Source organism: Aotus nancymaae, unplaced genomic scaffold, assembly GCF_030222135.1.
Source record: "Aotus nancymaae isolate 86718 unplaced genomic scaffold, 86718_ANA_hifiasm-v0.15.2.pri h1tg000036l, whole genome shotgun sequence".
In the NCBI taxonomy this organism is placed as follows: Eukaryota; Metazoa; Chordata; class Mammalia; order Primates; family Aotidae; genus Aotus; species Aotus nancymaae.
In genome coordinates, this window is record NW_026988450.1 from 9385007 (window position 1) to 9407061 (window position 22055).

A 22055-nucleotide genomic window follows, 5' to 3' on the forward strand; every position below is an offset into this window, starting at 1 on the left:
ATGGTTGTTAAGGGGAAAAGACCAATTGAGCTTGTTCAAGCAATAAGTTTAATTTTACATACAATTCTAATTCAATGGAGTCTGATCTGAGGGCTGAGGGTTTCTCAAGTCTTTTTCTGTGGAATTGAGAGCACAAATTGACAGACTTTATTTACCTTAGCCCTGCAAGATTTGCTACAATCTCTTGGGCAGATTTAAAAAAAAAAAAAAAAAAAAAACACATGCCTATCTGTCCTCCTTCAACCTAGAGACCTGGCATTTGTTGGGAGTACTACAGGTGATTCTGTTTCATGGTCTGAAAACCTCTGATGTATGCCATGATTTCAGGGGAATCTGTGGACAGATAGGGTGGTCTGACTGACCCTAAGTTAATTGAGGAACTGTTGTACCACTCTTGGGCAAGAAAATGTGTACAAGCATCCCATTGATCCAATACAGGCATGTTGGGGGTACTCTGGATATTTGATTGACATTTTCCCTGGCATAGCCAATCACTGGAGCAAGTGCCACTTGGAGCTGGGCCTGGATTCCAGAACTCTTTTTTATTTTTACTTTTCACCTTTCCTCCCAAGCTGCTTTGGTTGTCTTGTTTCCAGAGATGGTTTACTTCCTTGTACTCTCCTTTTGTGAGGCTTGCATCTATTTATGATATATTATTATTCAGCTCACTGGCTTTTACACATTTAAAGTTTCACTAGTTGTTGACACGACAGGTACATACTTATCTGGAGAAAGACTAGTGAAAACTCTGAACTCATGTCTTTCCAGTTTCACATTTTCTTTCTTTTTTTCTTAGAGATGGGGTTTCATCATATTGGTCAGGCTGGTCTCGAACTCCTGACCTCCCAAAGTGCTGGGATTACAGGCGTGAGCCAATGCACCTGGCATAACCAATCTCACATTTTCCCATAAGAAACCATTCTGGCAGTCAGAACAGTAGGGCTAATAACTAGGAATAGTCCCACTGTCCACAGTGACCTGTGAGTAATGATTAAATTACATACTGATTTGTCTATGGATGCTTGTTTGGGTACTAGTCAAATGTTGTTACATACTTTTGGAGACAGAAATCTCTGTGAAACAAAAGAATTCCAAGCCTAGGCTAATGGCCCATTTCTGAAGAATAAACAACACAATAAAATTCCAGTAGAAACAACTAATTTCAACATTTCCTGAAAATTTGTAGCAGGCCTTAACATTTTCAGTCCCCAAGATAAGAAAACTATGTCCCAAATCAGCAAACATTAGGGATTATGACAGCGTGTTGTATTGGTATAATCGATAAGACAAAATATTTACTGAAATATTCCAGCATAGATGTTTTATTGTGTTCTCTCTGGCTCTTTAACCACATCTTTTATTGGTTTTTGGTTTTCGTGGGGACAATTTGGGGCCATTAAATCTACACTGGGCGATAGTAAAACCCTAAATGAGAACCTTAATAATAAGAGTTAGGGCTTCCTACTAAGTGAACACCTTGGCATATACTTTATTATCAAGAAGTAGATTAGGCAATAGAAAAGCTAAAACTTGGCCGGGCGCAGTGGCTCAGGACTGTAATCCAAGCACTTTGGGAGGCCAAGGCTGGTGGATCACCTGAGGTCAGGAGTTTGAGACCAGCCTGGCCAACAGGGCGAAACCCTGTTTCTACTAAAAATACAAAAATTAGCTGGCCATAGTGACATGCGCTTGTAATCTCAGCTACTGGGGAGGCTGAGGCAGGAGAATCGCTGAACCCAGGAGTTGGAGGTTGCAGTGAGCCGAGATCACGCCACTGCCCTCCAGCCTGGGTGACAGAGTAAGACTCCGTCACCAAAAAAAAAAAAGAGAGAGAGACAAAAGAAAAGCTAAACTCATTGTTTGCATTTTTGATTTTCAAAGCATGGATCATAGGGGAATCTTTTATGACTTTTTAAGTGAGTCTTTTAGAAAGAAACAACTCAAAATGGCATATGGCATAAGTAAGAAAGACAATTTATTGGTGCATTCCATCCGAAGTTTAGGGATTTGACTGGTTTTAGAGGTAGTTACCTACAGATGGTCATTGATGTCATCAGGGTTCTTTTCTATCTCCATTGCTTAGCGTGACTTTTTTCTGGTTTTGTTTTATTCTCCAGTGCCTTGACTCCAGCTGCTGGGTTGACTCCAGCTGCTGTACCATTGTATGATATGGTCTTAGGAGCTGCCCTGTCAGTCAGTGAAAGGACCCCCCTCCTTTGTTCCCAGAGGATATTCTAATTGGCTGGCCTGGGTTATATCCTTCACAATGTCAGGAAGGTCTGTGGGCTAGTCACACCCAATGGGAGGGGGAAATTCCTAAAAGGAAGGGATTGGGGCAAAGAAGTGAAAAAAAAAGTGTACTTGAGAGGGAGAGAAGTTAGTTCCATTTGCTACGGGAATGGTGAAAAATAATTTCTTTCTGCTGTTATGTGACTTTTGGAGTGAATGGAGACCACAACCTAATCTGTGATCACGAGGAATGCATTAGTATGCCAAAGGAAAGTTCCATTTAAATCCCAGTATCATGTCACTTTCTTAAAATGGTAGTCTTTTAAATAGCAAAAAAATTTATTATAGAAGTCTGAGTTTTATTTAGTTGGCAACTTCTTTATTATGAAACAATAGATTCATTGAATTGAAGCACAATTCAAATATAAACGATCTTTCTGAGAAAATGAGATGAATGCAATTGTATTTTCAATGTACTAGAGATTAAAAAGAAATCCTTGCTAAATATTTTCTAGAAGAAACAATTATTTTGTGAGTCCGTATCCCATTTAAATTCATTTTGATAAATATGGATTTTATCTTTTAGAGTTTGCAATAGCAAAGCTAAATTACAGTATGTTTAGTCTTCCAAAAACGATCCCTCTCCTGAAACAACGAAGTTATTAGGCAAATCTAAGTAGAAAGTATTCTCAAATAACATATTAGGCGATTAATAATGATGCACCCCAAAACACTTCATTTTAAAACATCAACTGGCCCACATTTCAGAGGTAGTACATCATGCTTGATATTTTTCGTTATTCTTTACTATTTTCTCCAAACATTTTTTTTTGAAGGTTTAAAAATGCCTTCAGAAATGAAGTTAGGACGCTCCATCTGAGTATATGAAAGTTAGTAAACAGAAAACGTCAGGCACCAAAACGTTTGGATGGCTTGACAACCAGGTGGGGTTATTTCATTCAGGACACAGGCTCTAGGTCTCCAGTGCTGAGCGGATCTGCACTGGGGTGGCAGTCCGAAATCCAGCGAGATCACCGGATGGGAGCGGGGTGGGGGTGCTGGCGTGAGGATGAGGGTGGGAGTGGGGGAGGGGGAGGAATTGGGGGCGCCGACCGAATGGGGTGGGGGTGGGTCAGGGGTAGTGTGGGTATCGCTAGCGGGCTGGAGATGTGGGGAGAGAGGCAGGGCTTGGAGTGGAGGTGCGAGAGGGGTGGGGACCCGGAAGGTGGGGTGGGGGCGGGATGGAAGCGGGGCGGGGCTCTCGAGGGGCGTGTGCACTCGCTCAGGGACACGCGCTCTCGGCCCCAGCAACTGGCTCCAAGTTCCCTCCCTCGTTCTCCGGCGAAGCCTGCCTGAGCCCTCCCAGTCGGTGCAGACCGGACCATCGCGGCCGCCGCCAGCGGGACTCTCCGCGGCCGCGCGTCCTGGGCCCGTTCCGCCAGCCCCGCCCGCGCCCTGTCCGCGGCCCCGCGGCAGCGACCGCGAGGACTCGGCCGCCTCTACAGCCCGCTCTCGGCCCTCCGCCCCTAGCGGGCCCAGGCTCTCCCTCCTCGCAGTCCTCGGGAGCCTGGCGCCCGGCTCGGGCCGCACCGCCAGGGACTGAGGTGCGCGGCCCAGGTAAGAGTGGGCCGTGGGGGCCGGGAGGGGGACTGCTGGGCCGGGGTTGGGATTCGGGTTCAGTGGTCGCGCCGCGCCCCGACTACGGACAATGCGGGAGCTGCGCGCGGCCGGCTCTTCGCCTGCAGCTTCTCCGCCGGGGCTGGGTCGCCGTTCAGCACGGCCTCACCGGCCCAGGCGGACCCCGGCCGTCTTTCCGGCCCGCCGGGGGAGGCGCAGCGCTGCTGCCTGCTCCGCGCCCACTCTGCGCTCGGCTTGGCTGCGCGTCCCGGGCTCGGCTAGGAGGCCGGGCACGGGGCCGGGGCTGGAGCCAGGGTTGGAGCCAGGGCAGGGGAAACTGGCCGCGCTGCGGAGCGGAGGTGGGCTCCGAAAGCGCCCACCTTTCGGAGGGATGGGGACTCCATTCAGCCGCAGCTCCTTGAATGGTCTCTATCAGTGTTATATACTTTGGGAGTATCAATACCAGCTAATCCTTGGCTGGGAATTATTGCAAGAAATGTAGATTCTGAGGTTCCAAAAGTTTGTTTTTGGTTACCCCTTCCAGTTCCTCCCTTGGCCTCAATTGTCTTTATTTTCTTTGAAAGCATACAGATTTGAAATAGAATTAAATTCTCCTTGGCTCACTCGTGCCTCCATCACCCAGAGGAGCTCATAACTTGGCAACAAAGCCCATGCAGGCTGTGGGAAGCCCCAAAGCCTGCTGCCCAGCCTGGTGCCCTCCTATTGTTTAGAGCTGGAGCTGTACAGTGTAAATGGCAGTGACAGGTCTCCCCTAAGCTGGCTCGTGGGGAAGGAAGGGAGATAACTTTGGAGTGTGCTTAAATTACTCTGGAAAGTGGAAAGAAAACACCTGGTGCCCGGCTTTTTAACCCTTTCAAATTATTATTCAGATTTATTGAGACACATACACACACACAGAAAAGTGCAGGCTTTCTTTCCTGCCAAAAAATAGGCAAACCCTGGGTTCTTCCTCACAGCCAGTTTATGTCCTGTCCAAAATCTGGCACACATCTGTGACAACATTGCACTGCTGGTGTTATAAGGATTGCAAACTGGTCTGTTTCTCAAAAGGGAATATGATAGTAGAATAAGCATTTTTGCAGTATGAATACTGGGACTTCCATTTTCCTCATTTCCTTTGTTGGTGAAGAAGGTATTTATTTAGTATTTTCCCCCCAGTTTACACGTAGTCATTTCTGGGAGGATACTTGTATTAATTTCTCATGCTCATTTTTGTGACATCACAACCCCTGGTCATTCAGATAAGCATTTATTAAGCATAGTTGTTCTAAAATAGGGTGAGTTAATGGTAAACTAGACTCCTTCGCTCATAACATCCCATTGGTTTACCCTACGGCATTTAATCTGCGGTATTACTATAGGTCGTAAACCATAAAGTCGCTAATTCAACAGAGAGGTAGTGATGCCTTGTCAACCTGATCATCTATAAAGTGCTTAGAACTGTGCCTTGCATATAGTTCTAGGTGTCAGATAATATTACTTTTAATTTTTCTTATCAAGCTATGTGTTTCTTTCTGTTGGAGAATGATTGTTTTGATTTTTAAAATTCGGATATGTTAGATCATGATCTATTTTAAGCCTGTGGTTTAATTTTAGATCAGAGCTGAAGTTGGGTTGTTGTTTTGCCTGTGACTGACAAGCTGCTCTGTGTATCCTTATGCATGGTAAGGGTTGATTGAATTCATCTTATGTAGTGGATCTCTAAGGGAAGGACCACAGTCTTGAATCTAGTCGTGCCCTGGTGCCTTTCATAAGGAGACCTGGTTGTCCTTAAGAGGCTAATTGTTCAAAGAGAAGCCTCGACATTAGGGAAAACCTGGGCTCTGAACCCCATCTCTGACCTCCTTTGCACTCCCTTGTTCTCTAGGTTTAGAATCCTACTTCCAATTCCCAGTGGAAAGAACCATTGGTACAGCAGAGTTAAGTAACTCCCACTGTGTTAAAAGATAATAAAAGATAAACATATCTACTATATATACATCAATCAGAGCATATAATTCTTATTCGTGCTTTAAAATCTTTAGAGCAGGATTTATAACCTAACTAGCTCAGATAAGAAAACTCACTTATTTAAAACTACTTATTTGCCACTTCTTTAAAACTGCTTATTTGCCATGTGTTAGTAACCAAAGATTGTGGTTGCTATTTACATATTTTAAATGATTGGCAGGAGTTTACTCTCATTTCACGTCCTCCTTTCCCCTTTAACTTTGAAGTGACTTTTTCAAAATTATTATTCCTAAATAACTTAGCTAAGTGAAGGCATGGTAACTGTTGGGGCCCTGCAGAAGCAAAACTGCTGTAGGCACAGTGGCTTGGCAGTAGATGGTGCTGTGGACAAGGCTGCTGAAGGAGGCACTTGTATGGTTTAGTAGAATCCCAGGGATTAATTTAGCAATCCCATTGTTTGCTCCCCACAAAACATACTCTTACCAACCAGACACTATCCAACAATCTTTTTGAGAATACAGAATACAGTTTGCTTTTAAATTTGTACTTTATATGTTCAACGTTTGTAGACCGTTTACCATTTTTCTCTCTGAAAGCCATAGCATTTTAGGTGCTAGACAAACATTGCTTGTAAAAATATTATTAGTCAACTATTCATTTTATTTTATTTTATTTTATTTATTTTTTATTTTATTACTTTTCTTTGAGACAGAGTTTCGCTCTTGTTACCCAGACTGGAGTGCAATGATGCAATCTCGGCTCACCGCAACCTCCGCCTCCTGGGTTCAAGTAATTCTCCTGCCTCAGCCTCCTGAGGAGCTGGAACTACAGGCATGAGCCACCGTGCCCAGCTAATTTTTGTATTTTTAGTAGAGACGGGGTTTCACCTTGTTGACCAGGATGGTCTCGATCTCTTGACCTCGTGATCCACCCGCCTCGGCCTCCTAAAGTGCTGGGATTATAGGCGTGAGCCACCGCGCCCGGCCACTCATTTTATTTTATTTTCCCACACTAGAGTCAGATTGATCAGCTGAGCCTAGAGGATTTCCAACTAATCTGACCTTTTTTTCATACTTAACTTTTTAGGAGAGAGAAACAATTGATCAGAAACCTACTTGCATCTTGAATTTAGTTAAGAAAACAACTTCCTAGGGCCAATTTTCATTTACTTTGATTTGCATCATTCTTCTGGCTCCTGGTGTGATGCAATGAGAATTGATATTCAGGATGAAGACTGAAGTTTTGCAAAGTCATGACTCAGCCAAGAAAAATACATTCATTCCATTCAGTACAGTCACCAAGACTAGAAAGTACACTCAGAAAAAGGATTTTCTGGTTCATGATAACACTTATCTCCAAGGGCTGGCTCTGGGACCAGCAAAGTCCTCGATGGTTGATGGTGGGCGCGTTCTCTCCTCTAAGACACAGTAGGTACTGTTATACCCTTTCTATAAGACAAGTGAAGGGAAGTGACTTGTCTGAGTCACATAGCTAATATGTAGCAAGGTGTGTGTGTCTCCAGACCCTATGGATCTTTCTGTCATGCCAGGAGGAATAACTTCTGCCTTGTACATTCAGCTGCTGGAGGTGTTTGTGTTTCATATCTTCTTTTCAGGTTGGATGTCAACAAATCTCATAACTCATTGACATACTTTGAATTTTGTGGTTAGCATCTGATTATCAAAGAGTCTAAAATGAGAAAAAGTGTGCCACTTTCAGTTTTCAGAGGAAACCGTTTAAGATTTCACAACACCTTGTTAAAGATCGCTTGTTTTAGGAGGGTTGAGGAGAGAGATGGCACATTTAACTTCTTTGAACTATGTAGCCTCTGATAAAAATGTCTTAGATTTAGAAGTAATAAAGAATGTTGGGTTGGTTTTTGGCTTCGTTGCTCAGGTGATCTGGGAGCAGCACAGCTCCTCCTATGCCCAGTGACTTTCTTTCCCTTGGGTTAGAGGGAGGCATATTAATTTTGATCACATAAGTACATCAGAGGGGATTATGATGATTTCAGAAACATTGAATCAAATCCTCATTCTGTATATTCATTTATTTTATTTTACACTATAGGCAGAGCCTAATCTAATTTTTTTAAATGGTGGTTTTTTTTTATACTGAAAACATTATAGAAATACAAAAATATAATATTTGGGAATTGTTCAGAAGAAAACATGTATTATACCCAAAGTGTTTATCAAAGAAACTAAATGTAGCATAGACTCTAGACTTTTAAAGGATAAGTTATGAGATGATTTGTGTGAAAGATTTTGGGGAATAGTTGTAGGAAACTTAGGTTTTCATTCTTTGTGAATGTTACCATCCGAAAGATTACAGATAATTAAGATACACACAAGGCTTCTCCACTGTTGGATAATTCTTTTTCATCCTGTTTTAAAACAACCTAGTTTGTTTCTGAATGCTCCTTTTGTAATATAAAATGAATGAACTTAAATCATGGATATGTCATTTTGACATACTTGATTTCCTTCTACTTATGGGAAGAAGGGATTGAGTGAGATTTTTGCATTTTTCACATTTTACAGTTTGCCTCATAAGGATGCACTCTTATGGGTGTTTTCCATAAGAACCTGACATTCAAAGACATAAGCCTTGTTTTTGTTGTTGTTGTTGTTGTTGTTTTAAAGGAAACTTTAGTAGGTGAAGCAAATTTTCAAAGTATGTTTGGTGATAAAAATAGTGAACATGTGGATGATTAAACAATTTTAAACTGGCATTAAATCTGGTACTTTAAAATTGTAAGCACTTTAGAGAGAAGCTCAAAAATGAATACCTAAGCAAAAGGAAACAGTATGTCATTTGGCAGACAGGTTTCTGGAAGAATTAGAAGAATTCTGTGGTATGTTTTATACATCAGGGCAAGATCAATGGGTTTTGAAATTGTCCAGTTCCAGATGATAAGGCTTTTAAAAATACAATTCACAGGAATATGGGAAATTTTTGAGTAGTTGTGTTGTAATGCAAACCATTATTTTTCTCACAGTCCCATTAGAAATTTATTTCATCTTTTTAATTTTCTTTTTTAGAAGGAATCGCAGATAGGCTTCAAAACAATCATTCTCGCCAGTGAATTTTTTTGTCCCATTAACTGGAAGTTAATATAAATAAAAAAAAATAATTATGCAAAAGAACATAGTTTACTAAGTTCCTCTACTCTGATGATTATATTAAATAGATATTGATAGAGGACTTTTTGTGTGCCAGGCACTTTGAATAAACACTGGTCAGGAAAGACAAGTTTCCTTCCTCTTTGAGGCCTTATTGTGTAAAGTGGGAAAATAGATAATAAATTAAATGAATAAATGAAAAGCTGACTTAAGGCAGTAGTAAGTGCAGTCAAGAGTGGGGACCACTTTTCCATCTGGGCTGGGTGGTCTGGGAGGGCTTCACTGAGGACTTTAGAGCTGACTTCAGTGAAAAGAAGGCAACCGGACAGGCATGTTGGCTCACGCCTGAAATCCCAGCACTTTGGGAGGCTGACATGGGCGGATCACAAGTTTAGGAGTTTGAGACCAGCCTGGCCAACACAGTGAAACCCCATCGCTACTAAAAATACAAAAAATTAGCTGGGCGTGGTGGAGGGCTCCTGTAATTCCAGCTACTTGGAGGCTGAGGCAGGAGAATTGCTTGAACCTGGGAGGCGAAGGTTGCAGTGAGCTGAGATTGCACCATTGCATGCCAGCCCAGGCGACAGTGCAAGACTCGGTCTCAAAAAAAAAAAAAAAAAAGGCAACCTCTGCAAGGTGTCTGGGCATTGAGGACGGCCCATGCAAAGGCCCTGTGACAGGCAAAACCTGCTCTTCTGAGGAACAAGAAATAGCAGCAAAGGAATGAGGTCAGCAGGGCCTTATGGACCACAGGGGAGTCGGGGTGGGAGGCGGGTGTTTTCTATTTAGGTTTGAGTGTAGTGGGAACTGCCAGAGGATATGACGCAAGGAGGGCCAGGCTCTAATTTGCAGATTTGGAAACTCACTCTGCCTGCTTGTGGAGAACAGAGCCTTTGTTTAGAGTAGAAACAGGGAGTCAGTTACAAAGCTGCTGTGGTGACCAGTGCCACTGGACTGGAAGGAAGACAGAGGAGGGGAGGGAACCAATTGTGTGCAGGACTCTGAATTTCTCCTCACCTAAAACATCATTGATTTAGATTAGAGATGCATCATTATTTTCCATGCCACTGAGCAAGAAAACACACTGCCAGTTAAACTGCGACACCCCATCCATTGTGATATGAGTCCTGATTTCAGCATTGAAATGAAAAAGAGGTGTGTTCTAGAATCAGTGCTCATGATATATTCTGGACGTCATGCTGAGATGACGTACCAATTTATTTGGATCTGTACCTGAATGATACAGGCGAATCCTACATTTGGAAGTATCTGGAGAGTGAGGTCATATGTCTTGGAATTGCCTACCTCAACCTGGAAATTGATGTAGGAAACCGTGTCCAGTGTAAATAGTCTTTCTGATACTTAACAAAGATGTAAAGGTGGCATTTATTTGATTTGCCTCAAAGTGCACTATAGACTATTGGTGTGACAGAGAGCTGGGAAGGCCCAGATTTGCTGTGTTCATTCAGAGTGTGGGCAGTGTCTGTGACTGTCCCTGGACTTGGGCAAATCTGGGAATTAGAAGTTTTGTTTCTCTGTTACACCACTGGGAGCAGGGTTGGGTGGGGGTTTGGTCATGGCTGTGTGGATCCCAGGCCAAAAAATTAGCTGTGGGCCAGCAAATGGCAGAGAGGTCTTCCAGCTGAATATGTCTGGGTGCAAAGACTGCATCTGTGTGAGGTTGAACAAGTTACTGAGGCTTCTGGAACCTCAGTTTCCTTATCTGTAAAATGGGGAATGAGTACACTACTTTCTAGAATTGTTGTGAGAGATAATAAGATGATGCTTGCAAAATGCTGAGCGTTCCATCGAGGTTAGTTGCTATCATGTGTTTCTGTTTCATGGATTTCATATCTTGTTTCAACTGTCTTGCATGTTGTCATCATGTGGGTCGCAGGACAAAAGTCGCTTTTTCAGAGACTCATCCTGATGGCTGAAGCTAAAGCAGCTGCTTCTCCAGCTACCCTCTTCTTTCTTGTCCTATTTTATTTTATTCACAGTCCTTATTCCTACCTGAAATTGTGTAATTTGTTTACATGTTGAAGGTGCATTTCCCCAATTTAAAGTGGCTCTATGATGTCAACTGCTGTGTGCATCGTGTATAGAGCTGTGCCTGGCCACATGGCATGGCCTGCAGACAGATTCACTGAGTGGAGTGTGAGGGTCGTATGCTGATGATGAGATCCCCGTGCTCTAAGACTTTGAAATCCTGGCTAAAAGGTCTAACCTCAGCAGGATTCTTCTCTCAACTTTGTTTTTTTGTGCTGTGAGATGACTGGCTTTCCAGCCTGGGCCTCTAGGTGTAGTAGTACATTGGTATGGTTTGAATGTGTCCCCTAAAAACCCTTATGTTGGAAACTTGATGCTTGATGCAACAGTGTTAAGAGGTGGGTCTTTTGAGAAGTAATTAGGCCCTCATGAATGGATTAATGCTGATGATAAAAGGGCTTGAGGGTTCTCTTGCTCCCTCTTGTCCTCTCTTTGCCATTCCCCTGTGGGATGACGCAGCAATAAGGCCCTTGGCAGATGCTGGCACCTTGATACTGGATTTCTCAGTCTCCAGAACTATGAGAAATAAATTTCTTTTCTTTATAGATTACCCAGTCTGGGATATTCTGTTATAGCAACACAAAACAGACTAAGGCAGAAACACTTGTTGTTTTCCTCTGGTTTATCAGAAGGTGTCACCAGCTTGTTCTTCAAACTAAATGTCACCTGCGGCCTAACTAATGCCAGCTTACAGGCACTTAACTTACTATAGAAAAATAATAGGGGAAAACCCGGTAAGGAAATGGAACCATTGTAAAAATGACGGATGCTTGGTAAACTGTGCTCTGCCACATAGTTAAAACAAGGTGAATTGAGAGGTTCCTTGCACAGTGACTGTGAGTTGGGGATTTTTAAAAAATTCCTTTACTCTATCCCTAGCCTGTGTCCTTTCAAATGATCATTAATTGGAATGTTGTGATTTTAAAATCAGACTTTTTTCCCCCAATAAATTTTGTTCTTGTTTAGTGACCATGACAGAAGAAGAGAAATCATTGTGTGAGTCGTTAATATGACTAGTCATATTAACGGTGCTCTTCACAGCTTCTGTTGGCTTTGTGCCAACCTGCAACATGCACCGGGTGTGTAACCATAAACCGTTTTATAATGTTTTGGTAAAGTAGCCACCTTTTTTGAGGGGATAGACTGTCTGCCTAGTAACTTAGTTCTTTAATTTAATGAAGATTTCTTTATCCAGTTCTTGTTAGTCAATCTGTATGTACCTCTGTTGTTGGTGGAGAGTAGTACAGTCATACAGATATTTATTTTGTGGGTAGTTGAAATGCTCTTTTAGGTAGTGCCAGAGAAGATCTATGGTCTATGTGTATTATTTGGAAATTGACTTTAGATGAATTTTTCATAGAAGCAGTGAAAGTGCCACATGTCATGGAATTAGTGTGTGCAGGTGTGTGTGTGTGTGTAGGAGGGTATGTGTGTAGGGGAGTGTGTGTGTGTTAGTGTGAAGGGCCTGGTGTTCACTATGCACATGGCAGTTCTGTTTTTTCAGTTAGAAGTGGCTCTGCCTTTGCCTCAATGTGACATGTGTTTTAACTCATGTGGCCTAATTTGCTTATTTGATTTTTCTCACAGGTATTTTTCCTTTCAGAATTCACTAGCGTCACAAGATTGAACTGCTTTGATTGTTCATCTCTGGTTGCTATCTCCACCAGCCTTTTTCAGAGTAATTTCAGTGTGAAGCATGCTGCTGTTTAGGTTCTGTGAGTCATCCATAAAGGGACCAAATCACAGGGCCCTTTAATTAAGCATACCAGCATATGAGCAAATACTTTTATACATTTTGTGCCTGAGATACTTAAATATCTTCATTTTACTTTGGACTTTTCGTTTATCAGATGGTATTAATTATTCACACATACCTTGTATTAGAGAACCAGAACCAATAGAATATGCATAGAAAAAGATTTATTACAAGGAATTGGCTTACATGATTATAAAGGCTGAGAAGTCCCATGATTTACTATCTCTAAGACGAAGACCCAGGAGAACCAACAGTATAAGTTCCAGTGTAAGGTCAGGAAAATACAGATGTATTAGCTAAGCAGCTAGAAAGATAGAGATAGAGAGAGGGATGGAATTCATTCTTTCTCCACCTTTCTGTTCCATTTGGGCCTTCTACTGGTTGGATAATGCCCATCCACGTTGGGGAGGGCCATTTGCTTTACTCAGTTCATCAATTCAATGCTGATTTCATCCAGAAACAGCCACAGGTACAGCAAGAAATAATGTTTAACAAGATATCTGGGCATCCCAGTAGCCAAATCAAGTAGACGTATAAAATTAATGATCACATACCTGTAGTGTAATCAAAATAAGATTTTATTAAAACATTTCTGTAAAAGTGTATTTCCCAAGTTGGTTTAAATGATCAGACTCCGAGAGTGTTAACACCAGGTACTCCTTCTCTGAGTCCTGCTTTATACAAGCCTTTCTCAGTAGTGCTAGCAACATCATAGCTTTTCCTTCCCCACCAACACTTCCTTTATTGACCTAATTGATTGCTGCATTTTTTGGTGTATTCTTGGTTTTGTGAGTGTGTCTTCTGTAAGACAGTAAGTTCATCCACAATGGAGACAGTATCTACTGGCATACACTGGAGACAAATTGTTGGTTCAATTCCAGACCACCACCATAAACTGAAAATCACGGTAAAGTGAGTCACATGAATTTTTTGGTTTCTGAGTGCATATAGAAGTTATGCTTAAACTATATTGTAGTCTATTAAGTGTGAAATAGCATTGTCTAAGAAAACAATGTACATGTCTTAATTAAAATACTTCATTGCTAAAAAATGCTGATGATTATCTGAGCCTTCAGCAAGTCATAATCTTTCTGTTGCTGGAGGTTCTTGCCTTGGTGTTGATGGCTGCTGACTGGAATCAGGGTGGCAGTTACTGCATGTTGGGGTACCTGTGGCAATTTCTTAACATAAGACAACAGTGAAGTTTGCTACATCAACTGACTCTTCCCTTCACCAAAGATTTCTCTGTAGCATGTGATGCTGTTTGATAGCACATTCCCAATAGTAGAACTTTCAAAACTGTGTTCAGTCTTCTCAAACCCTGCCACTGTCTTATCAACTAAGTTGGTGTAATATTCTAAATTCTTTGTTGTCCTTTCAGCAGTGTTTACAGCATCTTCACCAGGAGTATATTCCATCTCAAGAAATGAGTTTTTATTTTTTCATCCATAATAAGCAACTCCTCATCTGTTGGTTTTATCATGAGGTTGCAGCAATTCAGTCACATCTTAAGGCTCCACTTGTAATTCTAGTTCTCTTGCTGTTTCCACCACATCTGCAGTTATCTCCTCCATGGAGGTCTATGAGAGTTGGGATAAGCTTTTCCCAAACTCCTGTTAATGTTGATATTTGATCTCCCCCCATGAATCAGGACCGTTCTTAATGGTATTTAGAATGGTGAATCCTTCCCAGATGTTTTTGATTTACTTTTCCTGGATACATCAGAGCAATCAGTATCTATGGCAGCTATAGCCTTACAAAGTGTATTCCTTGTCATTGACCCATGTGCTGAAGAATAAATGTTGTATTAGCAGGCATTAAAACAACATTTATGTCCTTATACATCTCTGTCAGAGCTCTTGGGTGACTAGGGGCATTGTAAATGAGCAGTAATATTTTGTAAGTAATCTTTTTTCTAAGCAGTGAATCTCAACAGTGGTCTTAAAATATTCAATAGATCATGCTGTAAACAAATGTGCTGTCATCCAGGCTTTGTTGTTATAGAGCACAGGGAGCATGAGTTTAATATCATTCTTAGGGGCCCTAGGATGTTCAGAATGGTAAATCAGCATTGGCTTTAACTTCAAGTCACCAACTGCATTAGCTTCTAATGAGAGAGTCAGCCTGTCCTTTGAAGCTTTGAAACTTTGAAGCTTTGAAACCAGACATTGACTTCTCCTTCTAGCTATGAAAGTTCTAGATCAGCAGTCCCCAACATTTTTGGCACCAGGAACCAGTTTTGTGAAAGACAATATTTCCATGGACTGGGGAGTGGGGTAGGGGAGGGGGATGGTTTGGGGGATGATTAAAGCTTATTACATTTATCATTTGATTCTCCTAAGGACCATGCAACCCAGATCCCTTCCATGCACAGTTCACAATAGAGTTCGCACTCCTATGAGAAGAAGAAGATGGACTGCTTGCCTGCTGCTCACCTCTTGCTATGCAGCCCAGTTCCTAACCCCAGGGGTTGGAGTCCCCTGTCCTAGATGACATCTTCTTATATAAGGCTGTTTCGTCTACACTGAAAACCTGTTGTCTAGTTGTAGCCATCTTCATCAATGATCTTAGCTCTATATTCTGGATAACTTGCTACAGCTTCTAAGTCACCACTTGCTGCTTCACCTTGCACTTCTGTGTTATGGAGATAGCTTCTTTCCTTAAGCCTCATGAACCACCAGGCTCAGTGGCTCATTCCTGTAATCCCAGCACTTTGGGAAGCTGAAGGTGGGTGGATCACCTGAGGTCAGGAGTTCAAGACCAGCCTGGCCAACGTGACAAAACCCTGTCTCTACTAAAAATACAAATATTAGCCAGGTGTGGTGGTGGGCACCTGTAGTCCTAACTACTTGGGAGCCTGAGGCAGGAGAATTGCTTGAGCAATTCTCAACCTAGGAAGCAGAGGTTGCAGTGAGCTGAGATCGTACCATTGCATCCAGCCTGGGCAACACAGCAAAATTCTGTCACAAACAAACAAAAAAACAAACCTCATGAACCAACCTCTGCTAGCTTTCAGTTATTCTTTTGCAGCTCTTTCATCTCTCTCAGCCTTCATTGAATTGAAGAGAATTAAGACCTTGCTCTGGATTGGACTTTGACTTTAGGTAATATTGTGGCTGGTTTAATTTTCTATCCAGACCGCTAAAACTGTCACCAGATAAGCAGTAAGGCTGTCTTGCTTTTTTATGCTTTGTATGTTCACTGTAGTAGCAGTTTAAGTTTCCTTCAATAACTTTCCTTTACATGCCTAATTTGGTTCACTGTTTGGCTGAAGAGGCCTAGTTTTGACCTGTCTTGGCTTTTGACATGCCTTTCTCACTAAGCATAATCATTTATAGTGTTTGGTTTAAAGTGTGAGATGTGTGACTCTTCCCTTCACTTGAACACTTAGAGGCCATTGTAGGGTTGTTAACTGGCCTCCTGTCAATATTATTGTGTCTGAGAGGATAGGAAGGCCTGAGCAGAGGAAGGGGGCGGGGGACAGCAGTCAGTGGAGCATTCAGAACACTTACATTTATTGGTTAAGTTTGCTATCTTTTGTGGTAACAGTTCGTAGTGCTCCAAAACAATGACAATAGTAACATCGAAGATCCCTGATCACAGATCATTTTAACAGGTATAATAATGAAAAAGTTTAAAATATTGTACAAATTACCAAAATGTGACACACAGACCAGAAGTGAGCACATGCTCATGGCACCTATAGACTTGTTTGAGGCTCAATTGCCGCAGACCTTCTATTTGTAAAGACGTTATCTTTGGAGCATGTTAAAATGAAGTGCAGTGAAACAAGGTATGCCTGTATATTTTTCCATGGTGGACATTGTCTATGAAACAAAGACAGTGGTGTTGTTTATACCCCTCTCCTCCCTAATCCTGGTGGTCTTTGTAAGGAGCACATGGAGATGATGATTACAGCCATTAGCATCTCTCACTTCTGCCAGGTCTAAGTTTCCATTTTATGAATTATCCCCAACACAACTTACATTCAGGTGTAAAGTGATGGCAGTTACTTTGTACAATTACATCTTATTTAGAGGTTTCATTCTTATTTAATCTTCAGATTTCGAATAGGTAAAGGAGTGTTTTGAAACTTAAAAATAACATTTTCTGGTATTAACAGAACGTAGTTATTTGATTTGATGGTAAATACCATTTATTGCCTACATGGTGATATCAGGAAGGAACTGGGGTCTCTTTCATTTTTTTTTTTTTTTCAGAAACCATCATCACAACTGGCTTTTCCTCCATTGGCACGTGAAATTACAGTGATATTGTTATTCAGCAGATCCTTATATCATGCTTACTCTTTCCTGGCACTATTTTGTACTTGTGTAATGGCTCTGTCAGTTTATGGTTGAAATAGTTGATGCGTTTCTGCTTATGTGCAATTTTAGCTTTGCTTTCTGAGACTTCAGGCTTAAAGTAGTAAAGAACTGAGCAGTTGCATATAGCTAAAACTTACTAATTTCTCCGAGTTCACTTTTAAACTCACTTGTTTAGAATGGTATGGACTTTCTGACAGTTCTTCGCCTGTTGCTCTTTGGGCCAGGAGTTGGTTTGAGACTAGAATCAACCACAGACACTGGCTTGGGATAAGGCCTAAGAGACTGTGACAATAGTGGGTGGCCACGTGATCTACTGCTGTGGCCGTGGCAGGGTTCACTGGGCTAACTGTGGGTCTTTAAACCCCAAGGAAGAGTTTTCTCTAGTCCTCCTAGGGTAAAACTGGCTAGGTCCAAGTGTAATGAAGCTAAAACTTCTCACTAAGGACATTTCACTATTAGGACATGAAGTCCACCTTTAATTGAATTGTTTTCTTTTTTGGGACAGTCTCACTCTGTCACCCAGGCTGGAGTGCAGTGGCGTAGTCTTAGTTCACTGCAACCTCTGCCTCCTGGGTTCAAGCAATTCTCAGCCTCCTTAGTAGCTGGGATTATAGGCACACACCACCATACCCAGCTAATTTTGTGTTTTTAGTAGAGAGGGGGTTTCACCATTTTGGCCAGGCTTGTCTCTGACTTTGGAACTCAGGTGATCTGCCCGCCTCAGCCTCCCAAAGTGCTGGGATTACAGGCATGAAGCCACTGAACTTAATTGATTTTTTTTTTTTAAACCAGTACTTGGATTTTGGTTAGCTGATATGGTGATCATTGGTGTCCCTAGTTACTGACATTACGGCCATTTCCTAGCCAACCTATATTTCATGCCCACAATGTGCCAGGCACCATGCTTCTACGTAGGTGGGTGGAAGTAGAGTCTTTCCTCGCCCTGAAACACTGGGTAACTGTAAGTCCCTGAGCCTCTTCTCTTAGAATGTCATCTTCACCTTCAGCCATCTCTTAGAATGCCACTTCTCTGGTCTGAACCCCAAATTACTGCCTGGTGTAAGAGAAGTGAACTGCCCTCACAGGTGCTTCTGTCCCCCTGTGCCCTCTGAAATGTCCTATTGCCCATTTTAAGAAATGGCCTTAGAGTCCTGTTGCTGTTGTTGAAATTGTCCATGCACCTTGTGTATGGGATCACATGGATCCCATGCTTCCTGCCGACATGGGTGATGCAGCATCAGTGGAACAAAGATATGTCTTTTTATTCGGGGGCGGGGGAGAAACGTGAGGCTTCATCCCTTTTTCTTTTTACCATCGCTTTTCCACCTCTCCATCCCTCTGCTATGGTCTGAATGTTTGTGGGCCCCCAGAGTTTATATATTGAGATCTATGAATCCCAAGGGGATTGTATTCAGAGGTAGGGCCTTGGCAGGTAATTAGGTGATGAGGGTGGAGCCCTCATGAATGGAATTAGTGCCCTTGTAAAAGAAACCCCAGAGAACACCCTTGCTCCTACAGCTGTGTGAGAATGCAGTGAGAAGGTGCCACCTGGGAACCAGGAAGGGAACCCTCACCAGACACTGGATCTGCTGGCCTTGATCTTGGGCTTCCAACCTCTAGGACTGTGAGAAATTTTTGTGGTTTATAAGCTGTCCAGTTTATGGAATTTTGTTATAGTAGCCCCAGTGCACTAAGGTACCCAGGCATTATGCTAGGTGCTGGGAACACTTGGAACAAAAAGTAATACAAATGGAATGTTATGTCAGAAGGTGTTATTGTCTTCTTTACCTATTGATATGTAAAGTAACAAAATTCCTGTAAGGTATTTTTTTTCTACCAAGAAGAAGGTAAATTGCTCATGCCTAAAATAGCAAAGCTACAAGCAGGGCAGCTTTTGTTTGTGCTCATAGATGATTAATAGATTCGTTGAAGCTCTGTGATCTAATGAAATGACAATTTAGGAGTCATGAAAAGCTTGTATTTTTTTCAGTTACTATTTTTAATTAACATGTCATAGTTGTACATATTTATGCGGTACGGCTTGGTATTTGGATACATGTATATAATGTGTTATGAGTAAATCTGTGTAATTAACATATCCAGCACATCAAACATTTATTTTTTTATGTGTGTTAGGAACATTCAGAATCCTCTCTTCTAGCTATTTGAAAGTATATAATAAATTATTGTTAACTATAGTCACCTGCAATGCCGTGGAACACTAGAACTGATTCCTCCTCTATAGCTGTAATTTTGGAGGGGACTCCATGAATTCTTAGCCCTGCATCTGAACTAAGGCCAACACCAGGTATGTGCCCCATGAGTGGGAGAGGCCCCCACACTGCAGGTGGAAGACAGGCCAGTATCCGCAGACTGCGTTCTTGCAGTTGACACTCAGCAGCTCACTAAAGCTCAAGTCCCCTTTGACATCCCTCATCCTAGTTTTTCTTCTTTATCTGACCCTGAAATACCTCTCCTGTCTGGCTTCTCTCTATTTCTAGGATCCCGTCCACCTTAGTTCAATCCTTGGTCATCTTTCCCTTCCTTTTTGCTCTCTCTGTCTCCAAATAAAGAGCAGAGAAGAAACAACCTTGTCTTTATCATGCTCAAGTAACTTGAAGGCACAGGCATAAGGTATATCTCGGCCTGACCACTAGACTGTGGGACTTGATAGAGGGGTGTAAATTACATTCCAGTCAGCAGAGTCTTGTGAATATCTGCTTCTGTCTTAAACTTCTCTGCTGCTTTGAGAGTAGTTTGTATCTGGAGATTTAGGTGAATTACATCTCGGGTGTTGAAGGAGTTTGCAGATGGGAACAAAGTACCACTATTGATAATAACCTGAGAGTTTGTGGAGAACACAAAAGGTGCTGAGATCGAGGTAAATGCCTGGATTTTGCAGAAGGCACCAAGAGATCCTAGACCTATATCATACAGTGTGGTGGCCACAGGCCACATGTGGCTGCCCAGCACTGGAAATGTGGCTGGCCTGAATTGAGATGTCCTCCTGGAAGTGTAAGAACATGCCAGATTTTGAAGATTTAGTTTGAGAAAAGAATGTAAAAAAACTCAATAATTTTTATGTTAATTACATGTTGAACTGGTAATATTTTGGATTTATTGGATTAAACGTATTATCAAAATTAACTTCACCTGCCCTTTTATTTAAAAACATGGCTACATGAAAACTTAAGATAACATATATGGTTCACATTTGTGGCTTACATTATATTTGCATGGGATGGTGCCATTCTAGACTCTGTAATTCATTGATTTTGCTCCATCTCCTTGGCAGCATTCTAAAACATAGTGTGAAGCAGATGGTTATGTACTTGTAGAAGAGAAAGTAGTAATAACTAAAAGCAAGAATAATTCCACTAAGAACAAATTATGCCAAACTGACCTCATTTTTTTTTTCTTTTTATAGGGTTACTTGGCTCGAAAATCAGAACACTTCTGTAGGTTTATATCTGGATTTCCGTAACTCATTGGATATTTGTCCTCTGATCCGCTCGAAGGCATTTTAGAGAGCATTGAGTTGTGGTTGATGACACGGCTCTGTCTGTAGCTGGTGAAAGTCGGTTTGAGACAGTGTCTCACTCTGTTACCCAAGTTGGAGTGCAGTGGTGTGATCTCGGCTCACCGCGATGACTGCCTCCGAGGTTCAAGTGATTCTCGTGCCTCAGCCTCCTGAGTAACTGGGACTACAGATGCATGACACTATGCCTGGCTAATTTTTTTTTTTTTTAAAGTAGAAACAGGGTTTCACCATGTTGGCCAGGCTGGTCTCAAACTCCTGACCTCAAGGGATCTACATGCCTTGGCCTCCCAAAGTGCTGGGATTACAGGCGTGAGCCACTACGCCCGACCTCGGTTCTTAGTTCTTGATGGTTGTGTCAGGAACAGCCTGAGCTGTCCTCCAACTTCCTATAGAGGTTGTTTAATTTCAGGAATGTGAGGGAACATACACTAGCCTCATTTGGGAAGAGATCAGGTTTGGTCAGGTTTTTAGTGCTCTAGAAAGTTCTGTCCCGTGAGCCATAATCTGTTGAGTGATCTGGGGTTCATTCATTGAACACATTTATGGAGTACTTATGTGCCCTGGCACTGTGCTAGGTGCTGGGATTAAGATTAATAAGATGTCATCCCTAACCTTAGATTTTCATCTGGGAGGCAAGAAAACAGCTTAAATGAAACCACAGTCCCTGTGGCAGCACACCATTAGAGAGGCACATGTGTATGGGGTGCTGGGCCAGGCTAGGGATATCACCCTCAGCTCCACTGGTTTGACAAGATCCGCTGGTTTAACCTGATCCTGATTTCTAACTCCTGCCATTAAGAATGACTTAATTGTTGTAAAACTGAATCATTATCTTTAATTGTTCATATCCCACAACTTAGCAAATTCATTTATGTGAGATTTTTCTGCAGCTATGGTAGAAAGCTTGGCAACGTCTGCTTTGAAAAATTTCCAGGACAAAATTGTCCTAACACTGTTCTTTGGGGGAGTGTACTGGCCCCAAGTACCAGAGTGGCCTTCAAACATCTTTCAAAGAACATTCTGGCTTTGCCTACACGGTATCTCTTTGGCTGTATCTCTACAGAAGTGAAGAATTCTACATTATAGTCAGGCATTTTGAACTCTAGCTAAGCTAGGAACCTACTGAGCTCTTTAACATTGAGGATGTTTGTTTTCTATTTGAGAGACCAAAACAGATGCCCCTTTCTTAACTAATAAAGACCGTAAGGTTAAAGAAACAAAGTTGCCTACAGATTGAGGGTTCAGAAGCCTGGCTGGCATGGCACATTTCTAAATTCCTATGGCTCTAAGCTCCCTAACAGTAACAGTAGGAATGATCAAACGCCTCCTAATGGATTTGCCACACAGACCACTGCAACTGGACAGAGCACTGGCCTTTTTAGCATTCTTTTCTAATCAGCAACTGCAGACATTAAATGGTTTCAGTGTGCTTTTAGAGA

The 22055-nt window shown here is 42.0% G+C and overlaps 1 protein-coding gene across 1 annotated transcript in view; it reads left to right on the plus strand.

Moving 5' to 3' along the window:
• Positions 1 to 3564: 3564 nt before the first annotated feature.
• The window catches only part of FAM110B (family with sequence similarity 110 member B), a 148420-nt gene continuing 129929 nt past the window's right edge, over positions 3565 to 22055 (plus strand). The window contains exon 1 of the mRNA XM_064384211.1: positions 3565 to 3846. The gene's annotated coding sequence lies outside the window, so the exon portion shown is untranslated. The remainder of the gene's footprint in view (positions 3847 to 22055) is intronic.